This window comes from Dipodomys spectabilis, unplaced genomic scaffold (assembly GCF_019054845.1).
Source record: "Dipodomys spectabilis isolate Male_0828 unplaced genomic scaffold, ASM1905484v1 ptg000386l, whole genome shotgun sequence".
Lineage (NCBI taxonomy): Eukaryota > Metazoa > Chordata > Mammalia > Rodentia > Heteromyidae > Dipodomys > Dipodomys spectabilis.
Window position 1 is genome coordinate 18,684 of NW_024871063.1, and position 13,966 is coordinate 32,649.

The following is a 13,966-nucleotide window of genomic DNA, read 5'->3' on the forward strand; positions in this document are numbered from 1 at the left end:
ATGGTGAAAAGTGAAATGAACCCCACCATAGGGGCACAAGTGTTTTTTGTCATTTCTTGTTATTGTTTCTAACATATTTATAATGTTCCATGTGATTTTTGTTTCTTTGTATGCTGTCCCCCCAAAAAAACAGCATAACCCCTGTTTCCAATGTTTTTGATGTTGGTGCCCTCCATCTTGTATATACACTTCTCTAGTTTGGGGAGGAAAGGGAAAAAACAGAATACTTAAATGGGAATACAGGTTGACCCATTGTAACAATGAGATGCACAAGACACTGTTGAAAAACAAACTTTACAATTTAGGCGGGGTTCGGGGGGAGTGTATAGGGTAGTTTTGAAGCTAAGAGGTTAGGGATGGTAGGGGACATATAAAGGAGGAGGTAACAATGCTTGATAGAAAATGTATGCTTTACTATGCTCATGTAACTAACCCTCTGTACAGTATTTTAAAAATAAATATATAAAAGTAAAAGAATAAATATACTTCAAAGGTAATCTGTGTGGTGGTTAGAGGCCAATGATACAGAAAAACTTACAAGGATTGAATACTGGAAACAAATTACCTAAAAACTGAAATGATCCTGAGTATAATCCTAAATGCTCAGTTGACTGAATTTTGTGTTTGAAGCCAACCCAGACAGGAAAGATGAGACTTTTATTTCCAATAAAGGTGCAAAAAAAGATACTACTGGAGTTGTGGCTAAAGTGGTAGCCTTGAGTAAAACTGCTCTGGGACAATGCCCACAGCATGAGATCAAACCCAAGACCAGCTCCCAGTCACTTATAAAAAAGGTTGTGTGTCTGTGTGTGGTGGCAGATTCTTTTACAAGTTTGATGATAGAACAAGCATTTCAACAATGAGTCATGGTGTCAATATTTACCTCTTTAGTAATTGTTTTCATAGTAATGTGTGCTTTATCTCTTCTATAACAGGTTTTTTTTCTGTGACTGACTGTAAAACTGCCTTAATCAAACCCTTTTTTAAATCAAAATATCTTATTGGATACTGCTGAATAGGAAAGTCAATGATTATTGTTTGGAAGAAAAGAAACAAAATCAGATGGGAGAATTGTAGAAGTTAAATCTTGAAGTGCTTGACTGATATAAGCATTGCCCTTGTAAAGGTAGTCAAAACCTTACCAATGCTATTTTAGAGAAGTGCTAGGGGCTAGAGGCATGGCAATAGTAGTAGAACAACAACTGGGTAAAAGTTGTTTATTTTTCATATGGCCAGGTGTTCAGATTTGGTTGATTATTAAAGCTTTTGACTAGTTTGAAAGGAGTCAAAAGTTTGAGCCATCATAAAAGATGATACCAAAGCTCAAATTCATGGGAACCAGTGGTGGGCTGCCTATCTAGTGTGCTTATTCAACTTCGACATGCGGCAGCATGCCTTCTGCAGGAGTAAACTTTGCCTTGCTGAGATGGTGTTTGTAGAATACCTTTATTGCCCCCGGTTTTTCCAACACAGATCTTCTGTGCCATTCATGAGGGATCTTAGGAACCCCTCATAGGACACACATCCAGCCGCCCTGTTGAGCCAACCTCCTGGATGGCCTAAACATGCCATCCTTGGTAGCTGATAATGGAACTAGGTATAAAGTTAATCTGCAACATAAGTAAGAGCCACAAACAGGCACCCTCAGAAGCAAGCAACCTCATGCATTGGCCTTGGTAGAAAAAAATGAAACTATGTATCCTGTTTTGGTACTTGTGTCTTTGTAGGGATGGTGTATGAGAGAAGTGTCTTAGATTCAGGCTCTTAAATTCTTTCTGTCTAAGAGTCTTGATCTGCAAATTCATTTGTCCAGCTAGGAAGAGTGAAAAGTTGGAGATGGAGTCATCTCTGAGAAAAATCTCTAATAATGGAGTTGAGAAAAGGGAGGAACAAGAAACACAGACTGAAGGGCAAAGTGTACCAAAAAATCTTACTCCCATTACAGCATGTCTCTGTGATTTAAGAATTGTAAACCTAGGAATCCCAAGAAAATTGGAGCTAAAATGCCTCCCTCATACATTGTAGGGAAAGATATGAAAATATGTGTTAAAGCTGATTTTTATTTTTGAGCACTAATTTTAATGTTCATTTGGTAAACTAAATCCTCTATATTCCTGTCTCTGTGTAAATACCCATCAACATGAAATATAAAGTGATTTTGTTTAAAAAAATGACTCAGAAGAAATTATAAATGCAAAAACAATCTTCACAGAAGCAAACTCTCAGAGATATTTCATGACTTTGACAAGGATAAAGTGGTGAAATTAGTATAAATTTAGAAGTATGACAGTGCACAAAAACATAAAAAAGACACTCATATATTTCATTATATAACCCAAAGCAGAAAGCAAATGTTGTTTAGATGATTTTATAAAACCCAGTCTCTCAGGTACTGGGAAGTGGCTCAATGGTAGAGTGACTGCCTTGCATGCATGAGGCCTTGGGTTTGATTTCTCAGCATCACATAAGCAGAAAAAGATGGAAGTGGTGCTGTGGCTCAAGTGGTATCACTAACCTTGAGCTGAGGGACAGCACCAGGCCCCAGAGTTCAAACCCCATGACCAACAAAATAAAAATAAAAAACAAAACAAAACACAGTCTCTCACTTTTGTGCCCTCAACTCTGTAATAACTCTCCTTGAGCCTAGGGCTAATATTTTAGGTGAGGACATACATTAACACTCTTGAATCAGACTCCACTTGATCATTTTTTAAATACATATTTTGTTCTAAGTTTCCTCTTTATAAATTCACATACACCTATAAAAAATGGTGTGGCCATCCCAGTAACCTTCTCAAAGTACTTCCTAATGACAACTTACAAAAAGTTGTATTATATTACAACAAGGAAAACAATGCTAAAAATAAAGAAAACCAATTATGAAATATTAATGAATAATAAAATAAAAAACAAAACAATTACCAGTGTTTTCAGTATTTGAAGTGTACTACAAATTAGATTTTATTATTGTCATATTTCTTTACATTTAACACTGGCTAAGATTATGATGTTCCACAAGAATTTTATAGGCTATGAGTAGTGTTTAAAGACACCCACTAAGATAACTATTTATAGTTCATCTCATAATTTGTATATGGCTTATATCATCATTTGTTCCTCATTAACATATGAAGTAAGGAAGGCCTACAGTTTTAACAGAAACTGTGTAGTTAACATAGTCAACTCTTTATTCTGCTCCTTTACACAAAGACTTTGCAACTTCTCATTACTAAACTTTCTATAAAATCTGAAATGTACATACTTAGTAGTACTTATCTGCTACCATAAATCTTAAATACTTTATAGAAAAGTATTATGACCTGCCAAACAGTCCCAGTTTTTGGCATATATAAGCAAATTCCCAAAATTAAATATATTGAAAACATTAAAACTTTTAACAAACCTTAACACTTGCTGTAGTGTTCATTATGGCAGGTCCCTTGTATAGAATAATTGAATTCCTCCTCCTACACATCTCTTGAACAACAAATATCTGGAATTATTTTGTTTTTGACATGTCAATCTTGACTTTATTCTTAAATGTGTACTTATGTAAGAAGTACATGGTTCTAAAATTTCACGAAAATTCTTTCAAACTTACTTTTTGTTGAATTGTCTAGTTAAAGAAAATCAATTACAATTTATATATAAAAATGTTCTGTGCACAATTCTGCATCACATACACTAACATTGGAATGATACAGAGAAGATTAGCATGGCCACTGGGCAAGGATGACAGGCAAATTCCTGAAGCATTCCATCGCCCAATTTTTTAGGAAATGGAAAGACTTGGAAAAAAAATTATTAATTGAAGTAAGCCAAGTCCAAAGAAACTTAGGTCTCATGGTTTCTCTAATTTTCAATAACTAATTAATTTTCAATAACTAATGTATGTCTAGGATAAGCAGAAAAGGCCAAAAGTTATGTGTATATGACCAGATAAGATTATGTTAAGGGAAATGAAACCCATGTTAGGGACACAAGTGGGTTTTTTTTTTCTTGCTATTGTTTCTCATGTACTTGTAACGTGCAGTGTGTTTTTTTTTTGTTTCTTTGTATGTTCGTCCCCCATGCTATAACACCTGTTTTCACTGTATTTGAAGTTGGTGCGCCTACATCTTGTATATACTCTCCTCTAATTTGGTGAGGGGAAGGAAAAAAAAAAACAAAATGATTAAATAGGGATACAGGTATACCCATTGTAACAATAAGATGCACAAGACACTATGTTGTAAAGTGAACTTTACAATTGAGGTGGGGAAAGGGAGGAGGTTAATGGACTTGTGGAGGTGGGAGGGAAGGGATGTAGGGGAACAATAAAGGAGGAGGTAACAATGCTTGTTAGGGAATGTACTCATTACCTTGCTCATGTAACTGTTACCCCTATGTACAGTATTTTTACAATAAGAACGTATAAAAATGTTCTGAGATGGAAGAGTTTATTTCCTTTATTTTACTCATATAATATCGTTAGCAAAGGAATTCATGCAAAACTCCGATATGAAGGCATTTTGAATACAAATGTGGGTGAATGCACGCATGTGCTCAAGTACTTGAATGTGTGTTGACGTGCTCAGTGTTTGAAATCAGGGCTTCAAGGTCTTGCTGGGCCTTTTTTCTCTAGATTGATGAGCTACTAAATGAGCTACATCTCCATTCTTGGCCCTATGCTAGTTCATTAAAATTTTTGAAAAATAATCTCCTGAATTTATTTTGCCCTGATTGGCTTCCAACTGCTATCCACAGATCTCAGGCTCCTGAGTAGATATCCAGAGTAGTTAGGATTACAGGTGTGACAAACTAGCAAAAGCTTTCAGAATAACGTTAAAAGTAGAAGAAAATTTACTTCAGAGGGCATGTTTTAGCATCTCCAATTTTAAAGCATTTTGGAGTGATTATTTATGATTTTTTTTTCTTTTTGGATACTTATAAGACAGTAGGTGATGATATTTAAAAGTTTTAGTACTTTTTAAAGAGGATACTGGAATTGTGGGACAGAAGAAATTTGCCTCTCTTTGGACCTCAATGTATAAGCTCAGTTCTGTGCATGATAACCCAGTGTCACCAACACAATCTGTATTGAAGACAAATGTGATAGAAAACAATCACCATGGGCAATATTTACTATGCTATTATTTCTTGGACAATATGAATATTGAATTGAGAGTGTAATAGAATGGAGAGATTTTATCTACCTTTTGTGTATTGCTGAAAGACTTTCAGAAACTTTCCCCACTGTGTGTGTCTTTAGGCCGTGCACTTACTGCATTTAATTACAATTTTTCCCAACACTAAAATGGTAATAACATTAACATTATAGCAAATGTTATCTTAACAATTAAGGGAATAAAACTTGTGAAATACTTAAAATAAACTTCTAGGAATGAGCTTTGAGTTTAGCCAGCAATCTTTTATAAATACTAAATAGAACGTCATAAGTAGTACAGAAACCATTACATGTAGTGAGTAACTAGAAGTAATATCTATTGATCATGCTCTGCTTCCAAGGAAGCCAGGTGGATAACTTCTCATGCTGTAAATCAAACTGGTTATGTTATGTCTTGATAGTGTAAAAATATCAGGGACAGAATGATGAAGGAATATTGTAGACTGAGGTGAAATCCATATGAAAATGTGCAAAACTGATAAAACATAAAAGTATCTGAGCAGTATTTTGTGTTTTACAACATTTAAGTTACATCGCAAAGATAAAGAAGTCATAGAAGAATAAATTCTTTTTTGTTGTCCTATCATAGCTCCTTAAAAGGATGAACTCTTTCCTCATTCTTATACAGGCATCATCGGATGAGAGGAACTGTAGTTTTTTGTTGTTGTTGTTTGCTTCCTTCCATTTGTTCTTCAGTTTGAAATCTGAGCTACTTGAGACTGAAAGAAACCAAGGGAAATTAGACAAACAGGCTTTGGAAAGAACAATCAATGTAAAATAAATAAACTACAGCCCTGTAACAGGTCTAACTAAATTGAGTTATATAGTGTCAATTTTTAACAGAAAATGATGTAAGCAATACCATGTTATTGAAAACTGAAAAATGTTAAGAGTTGCTTCATTTTTTTTATTTTCTACTACCTTGAATTTATTATTGATCTGATTTAGCGAGATTAAAGATGAGATTAACCAGAACCTCGATTAAAAATGGACAAAAGTTCTGAATAGACATGTTCTCCATAAGCCCTGAAAATTGCCTGTGGGTTTACAAAGTTGTGTTTAATACAACTTCTATGCTGCCTTAATGCTTTTTGAGCAGAAGTCATTAGAGAAATATAATTCAAAATTACTATGAAACAACTTTATAACTATTATAACTCATCAAAAAATCAATGGATCCAGTTATGGTGGTAAAGGCTTGTAATTCCAAGCATTTAAGAGGTTGGATTTAATTCTAAGGCCAGTCTAGGGTACTGCAGATAGTAAAAACCTGCCCTTTATTACCTTTGAATAAACGGTAATAATGTTGGTGAGAGTGTGGATAAAAGGAAATTTTCTACACTATTGGTCAAAAAACAGTTTAGTATTCTCGTTGTAGAAAGTAGTATGCAAGTTTCTAAAAAAATCCAAAGTTGAGATATCATCTGATCCACCAATCATGTGATTATTTCTCTCTGCGTACCTCATAAATATATCTGTAGTTCATTGTTATTCACATTATTCACAAGAGCAGCCAAGATATAAGTCAATGTTTTGTGTTCAACTACAGACTAACAAAGCAACTGTGGTACATGCACAAATATCTTTTTCTGTTTCATCTTTAAAATAACAAGAGACTGCTCCCATTAGCCACAACTTACAATGACCTGAAAGATGTATTCGAAATGAATAAAAATGTTGTGTTCTGATCTTTGTAAACACACACACACACACACACACACACACACACACACACACACACAAACTCAAATATTAAGACAGATTTTTTTTAAAGTAAAGCAAAGTGGAAATTCTGGGGCATTTAGTTCACAATGTAGAAGATACTAGATATACAGTATGAGGTATAGAGTTGAAATGTACAACATGAGGATACAGGGGACAACAGTGGCCTTACATAGGAATGAAGCTAAGTAAGTAGGAGTTGTTCTTCCTAGTAAGGGTTGCTCTTTTAGTTGTTCTTCTTTTAGTAATTGAAAAGATTAATGTAATTCTTTCAATATACCTGTCTGTTTGCAGAAATGATAACAAACAATATTGTAACAATGTTGCATACTCAACATAGAACAAACTGTCAAATTAAAATACATGAGATTATCCTTGATGTAAACTAATTATTACAAATAAGGGAAACCATGGGAACTATGTTTCTTTAAGTCTGGTTTACTTCACTTAATATGATTTTTTCCAAGACCTTCCATTTCCTTACAAATGAGGTGGTATCTTTCTTTCTGATGGAAGCATGATACGTGTGTCTATGTGTGTATGTAAGTGTGTGTGTCTCATTTTCTTGATCCATTCATCTACTGAGGGGCTTCAGAGTTGATTCCACATCTTAGCTATGGTAAATATTACTGTGATAAACATAATTGCGCTGGTAGCTTTAGTGTGGCCTTGTTTGTGATCATCTGGTTAAATGCCCAGAAGTGGGATTACTGGGGCATAGGAGCGTTATTTTGTACATCAAGGATAATCTTAGTAGATGAGTAGAATAACTCAATAGCTATGTACATATGACCATATAGGGTGATTCTAAGTGAAATGAACTCCAAGACATGTTCTTTGTTGTTGTTGTTCTTAATGTACTACATGATTTATTTTTATCCTTTTGTGTTTTCCCCACCTATGGTTTATCCCCTGTAGTCACTGTATTTGATTTTGATTCCCTGGGTATTGTAAATATGTTGATCTGAACTGGGGAAGGGGAAGGAAAAAAAACAAAATAGTGAGACAAAGGACAAAGGGGGAACCTATGCAACAGTGATACTCACAAAACAATAGGTTGGAAACGGATCTTGGGAGGTGCATTGGGAGGGAAGAGGGAGAAAAATGGGTAAAGGGGTAACAAGTTAGAAAAGAAATTAATTCCTTACCTTAATTATGTAACTCTAACCCCTCTGTACATTACCTTGACAATAAAATTTAAATAAAAAATAAAATAAAATATATGAGAGCAGCAATACAGTCAGTGGGACTAGGGGAAATTCTGTACTATACAAAGAAAAGTAGAACAGCTATGGAGAGCAACAATTTGACTTTAACGTAAGAAGTAATAAACTAGCATACAGATTTTCAGCCTCATGTCAGTCACTAAAAAGGGAAAACAAAATGCATAATTAGCAAACCAATAGAGATAAAATAGAAAACTAAGCAATTGAGGTGAAGGGGTGACTTGGATCAAGTATAACAAATGACACAATTAGAAAACAATAACAAGGTGGTAAGTTTAAAAAACATAGGGCTGGGAAGGTGGCTCAGTGGTAGAGTGCTTGCGTTGCATGCATGAGGCCCTGGGTTCAATTCCTCAGCACCACATAAGCAAAAAGAAAAAAGCTGGAAGTGGCGCTGTGGCTCAAGTGGTAGAACGCTAGCCTTGAGCTGAAGAGCTGAGGGACAGCGCCCAGGCCCAGAGTTCAGGCCCCACAACCGGACCCCCCCCCAAAAAAAAATAAAAAATAAAAAACATTACCCATAATTCTATTAAATGTTGTTTACATCACAATTTGTTAGAACTATAATTCAAATCACAGTTTAATAGTATGTCATTTTAATAATAGTTTACTTATTATTGATTACTTCATATTCAATGTTTAATATATAATTTTATTTTCTGCAGATATAGAAAAGAAAAAGTGAAGCTAATATTAATAAATTAATGTAATAATTCAAAATGTATCCTACACTTAGCACTCTTCTTAACATGAAAAAATAAATTATTGCACATGACTCCTGGTATTAGGTGGAAGGGTTCAGCATTGTAGTAAAATTCACACCACACAATACAGGAGGGTATTACTCCTCTAATCTAGCTTAAATTGTGGAAATTTGAATTTTACATGCATTTTTAATTCCTGTCTAAGTGACATCTAAAACATATACAATCATATACACGAGGAGTATTTCAGATAATACTTAAAAGTCACATTCATTAATTAAATTTTTATTATTTTGTACCAAATAAATATTTAAAGAGAGACTGGATTTCTGAGTAGATGATGGTGTATATGTGCCAGATTATTCATATTGAGGCTTATTTTATATTTCTGACATTGTTTCTACAGTCAGATTTAATTTTCCATAAAGGGTTAAGTGCATTATATAGGATATATGAAAGTAAACTGAATGTTTATTCCAGTAATCCTTTGCCACTTGTCTAATCCCAATATAATTCATCCATGTGTTTAAAGTAATGAAAATAACAACAGATAAAAGAAAGATAAATCAGTCTGTAGTAGACAAGTATTTTCACCTTTATTTTCACAGTTGGTCCTCTTTTACACTACAGAATATTCTTGGGAAAATGTGCTCCAGGCTGGCCACAACTGCAGAATATTATGGTTTGATGTATCATAAGAGAAGGAAGGAAGGGGACCTTCCTTCCAAAAGTCTGCTCCATGGGATGTGATCTGCTTCATGGTGCTGAATTGGAAATGAACATTTTTCACGCTCAACCTTGAAAAGCCATCTTGATAGACCATTTCTATAAGTGGTTACAGAGGATTATTGATGGCTTTGCAAGGATGCCACATTGCCTCATTTTGAGACAATTAACAGGAATTTAGTCAGCTGTTTCTTTGTATCTTTAGGAGAAAAACCTATTGACTCTAGGTCAGGGGATCACTGGGACCCAGAGAAGCTACTATCTTGAATACTAATCCTAGACCTCTAAAACCAAAAAAAAAAAAAGCACACACAAAACAAACAAACAAACAAAAAATCCAGTAAGCACAGCCAGTCATGTCTGCTATCACAGCCTACATGAACTCAGGCAAGAAACAGAAGCTGAAAGTCATTTAGCTGATAAATAATATATTTTTTATGAGGCAGACTGAAATGAGACTCCAGAGAGAGGGTCAGAAAGACTGAACAGAGACACTAAAGTTGATCACACAAAGATTAGAAAGTAGAGTTCCTTGTAGAACAAATAAATCATAGATTAGAAAGTAGAATTCCTTGTAGAACAAATAAATCATAGAAAGCCTATGCATGTAAGAACAAGACAGATCTTAGTCAGATTTAGTAAGGGTCTGTCAAGTCTGTTAATTTATTTAAAAAACCAGCTGATTTGCTGATTCATTCTATGTTTTATTTTGTTTTTATTTAGTTATTTCTGATTTAATTTTTTTATTTGTTTCTGTCTATTGTTTTGGGTTTGGGCTTCTTCCTGTTTTCAAGGAGTTTGAGCTACATAAGTAAAATATTCATTTGAGATTTCCCCAATTACTTGATGTAGGCACACAGAGCTATAAATTTTCGTGTAAGTACTACAAATATCAGAGTAGCTGGTATTTTGTGTGTTCATTTTTGTTAAATTGTAGAAACTTTCAGATTTCCATTATAATCCCTTCAGTGTTGCACTGGTCATTCAGCAACTTTTTGTTCAGTCTTCATTGGTTTGACAATTTTTTTGCTTTAGCTGTTTAATACTAAGTTTATTCTGTTATGGTCGGACAAGAAATTGGAATTCAATTAATTTTTCTTTCAATTTGAACAGAATTTCTATGTGACATAGGATATGTTCTATTTTGAAGAATCTTCCATGAGCTGCTGCGAAGAATGTATAGTCTGACATTGAATGTATATCCTGTAGATGTCTGTAAGGGATAGGTGGTCAATGTAGTGATTTAGGTCTGCAGTTTCTTGGTTGATTTTTTTCCTGCATAACCAATCCATGGAAGGGAATGAGGTGTTGAGATGTCTTTTTAGGTTAAGTAGTATTTGGTTGATGAAGTGGGATGCTGCACTATTCAGGGCATTGATATTTAGACTTGTTATATCCTCCTAATGGAGAGTTGCTTTTATCAATATATAATGTCTCTTCCCACTAATTTTAATTTGAGTTCTATTTTACCTTATGTTAGTAATTCTGCTGTGGACTGTTTATGGTCTCCATTTGCTAGAAAATTTTCCTTTCATCCTTTTAGTTTGAGTATGTGTTTGTTTTTGTCAATAAAATGTGTCTCTTTTAGATACTATTTGGATGCGTCTTGTTTTTTGATACTAATCTCTAATCTATGTCTTCTACTTGGAAATTTAAGTCCATTGATATTGAGAGTTAAGACTGAGAAATATCTGATAAATCCTGCTATGTTATACACCTGCTGTTAGGAGTTGTGCCTCATCTACTCTTAATATAGTTACCTTGTTCTGTAGTAGGGAGCATTTTATATAACCAGTTCCTCTTCCTCTTCTTCTTGATCTTCTCTATGTAGGATATATTTGATTAACTTCAATCCTGCTGATTTGGTGGAAAAACGTTGTTTCAAATTTTCTTTGTCATGAAATATGTTTATATATCCTTTAAATGTAAAGGAGAGTTTGGCTTGGGACCATATTCACGGTTGGTAGTTGTTTACCTTTAATGTTTGTCATATATAATGCCAGGCTCTCCTTTTTACCATATCAGCTAAGAAATCTGTATTTATTCTGACTGTATATCCTTTATAAATAATTAAACTTTTCTCTATGGCAGCTTTAAGAATCCTTCCCTTGATCGTTAATGATCCTCTAATTGATTATGATCTGGTGGTGGATTGTTCAGTTCTAGAATTCTGTTTGGTTTCTAAATACTTCGCTTCTCTGCATGAGCCTATCTCGTTGAATGTTTGGCATGTTCTCTGCTAGAATTCTGTAATATGCTTCCCATTCATTTATTTTCTTGCTCTTCTCCTTCTTGACACCTATTTCCCTGAAATTTGATCTTCTAACTGAGTCTTGAAGTTCTGGCAAGATCATTTCTTATTTCTTGGAGTTTTTCTAAATGACTATCTCCTCTTTCCTATTAGGCCTATTCTGTCTTTGACCCTGAGATTATCTTCTATGTCATCTTTTTACTGTAGAGACATCCTACTTTGTTTTTGATTTCTCTGTCTTCTAATTGGTCATTTTTAGGGGTTCTATCCCTTTATTAATGCTTTGTTTTAGGTCTTGTATGTACTTTCTGTACATTTTTTCTTTGGTTGGGGGAGTTGCAAGGGCTGTTTTCTTAGCTGTGTCTTCTCTTATATCTTTTAACTAGGCATCCATTTTATTCCTGGACTCCTTTGTATTCTCAGAATTTATTTATCTTTCTGTTTGTAGTCTCCGTGAATTATTTTTCTAATCATTGGTTGGTCTCATCTTGTTCACAAATTTTCTTGTAGAGGTTTTCTATCTTTCCATTAATCACATTTTTCAGTCGTATATGTAATGTATTTTGGTAACTATCTTCTAGATCCTTGATTGTCTGTTCTAATGCCTAGTTATTTACTGTGTGAATTATACTACCTTGACATGACTTTTCTTGTATTTTTCCGATTTGTTCTGTCCATTTGGAGGTTTTCTTTTTTGGGGATCTATGATCTTAATAGGTGAATCTCTATGTTCTTGGTTGATTTGAGGTGTTGGTTTGGTCTTCTGTTGTGATTTGCTTTTCTGGAATTAAGTTTTTGTTTCGACAATTAAGTGTAGGAGTAGAGACCAGTGTGGTGAGATGTTGTGATTTTCATACTTGTAGTTCCAGTGACAGTTCGGACTGTCCAGTGGTATGGTGAATTGTCTCTCTGTATGGATGTGGCTTTCTTTAATGTACATTTCTGTTCTTGCTTTTTTCCATGTTACCCTTTTATTTTCACACTGCAAATGTACTTTTGAATATGTTGGCCAACACAGTCACAGGAGTCACCTGCCTGGCTGGGCACCTTTTCATAGATTTCTGTTTTCTTGTGAAGACAGTATAAAATCTTCTTTTGAATTTTATATTATAGCTGACTTGGTGTGACCCTCTAGAAGAGGAGTCCTTGCTAGGACTCTAAACATCTATTTTATCTCTATTTTATCTTCCACAGATTTATTTTTTATATTGTGGACTTTTTCACATAATTTAGGATTTCTGATTGTTGTATCAGGTTATTTTTGTTTTTCTGTTTGTGTTACTTTGAAGTAGTGATTTCAGGCTTGTATTAAGAGACAGTAAAGTATGGAATGTGTGTTAATTGAGGGAAAGAGAGCAAATATTTTAACTTATTTACTACACATGTAAATTAATATTAACCAAAGTTAATTAATTACTGATTTACATTTCTGAGGATGAGTATAGTACTCTTCGATATATTGGAAGAAAAGACTTTAGACTCATGACAACTGAAGACTTAGATTGAAATTACTGGCTAAACTTTCTTTTTCAGGAAAGCAAAAGCTCCATTTCTTTCATATTTGCATTATAAAATCATAATAGCTGCATGTTGAATTGTTTTCCTCTGCTATTTTCTATTCCATTCTTTATCCATTAAATATCTAGGGCTTTCAATGACCAACTCCTTAAATACCTATATTGCTTATATTGTGATATAAATCTCAGTAATATAAATATGAATTTATCTTTGAGTCTCATCTTGAGCTACATTCATATGTAATTTATGCAGTCTTAAGCAAGAAACCTTTTTTTACTCTTTTCTATGTTTTAATCAATAAATCCATTCCCCTTAGAAATAAGCTCTCATCTTTTATATTGCTCCAGTAAACATCATGTTTTTGTAGTACTTTTACTGAAGTACACATAAAGATTGGAATAGGAAGACACTTTCCCGATTATCACTTTAAACAAAATTCTTGGGGACTATTTTATATGTAAAAATTTAAAAGTGCAATGCACATGTTCATAAATGAATAAGATCATGTTTAACTGAATCAGGCACAAGAACCACCACATCAATAATCAATTTACTTAAAGGCACCAAAATATTGTGTTCATGAATATCACTCATTTTTAGAATATGATTAGTCAATACAAAGTTTATATTATATTTGATATATACATTGCCC

General features: G+C 33.9%; 1 pseudogene; it reads left to right on the forward strand.

The window, feature by feature from the left end:
* Positions 1-3,660: 3,660 nt before the first annotated feature.
* Positions 3,661-3,773, forward strand: LOC122096695 (annotated as a pseudogene).
* The last annotated feature ends 10,193 nt before the right edge of the window (positions 3,774-13,966 follow it).